General features: G+C 42.6%; 1 non-coding gene across 1 annotated transcript; it reads left to right on the forward strand.

Moving 5' to 3' along the window:
- Nucleotides 1-237: 237 nt before the first annotated feature.
- Nucleotides 238-356, forward strand: LOC129114417 (5S ribosomal RNA). Its single transcript, XR_008532470.1, has one exon. It is a non-coding gene; the product is annotated as a 5S ribosomal RNA (ribosomal RNA).
- Nucleotides 357-385: the final 29 nt, after the last annotated feature.

Consider the following 385-nt stretch of genomic DNA (forward strand, 5'->3'; position numbering starts at 1 on the left):
TAAGCTCATCGATCATTTTCTTTCAATTTTATGCTAACGTATTCTACATTTCAACAGTAAATATTAATATTTTTACTGCACTACATTTGTGATCCTTATAGCCACTTTGTACATTCTGATTTGACATTTAAAAGCTGTGAGTGTGTCTGGAAATCTGCAGGCGCTCCCTGTATAGACGAAAGAGCAAAGCGTGGTGATATAGTATCTTTAAAAGGCCCTTTGGTAGGCACAATATTTGCTTACGGCCATACCACCCTGAACACGCCCGATCTCGTCTGATCTCGGAAGCTAAGCAGGGTCGGGCCTGGTCAGTACTTGGATGGGAGACCGCCTGGGAATACCAGGTGCTGTAAGCTTTTTTCACTCCTCTTTACAAAAGCAGAGG

This window comes from Anoplopoma fimbria, unplaced genomic scaffold (assembly GCF_027596085.1).
Source record: "Anoplopoma fimbria isolate UVic2021 breed Golden Eagle Sablefish unplaced genomic scaffold, Afim_UVic_2022 Un_contig_4101_pilon_pilon, whole genome shotgun sequence".
Classification (NCBI taxonomy): Eukaryota; Metazoa; Chordata; class Actinopteri; order Perciformes; family Anoplopomatidae; genus Anoplopoma; species Anoplopoma fimbria.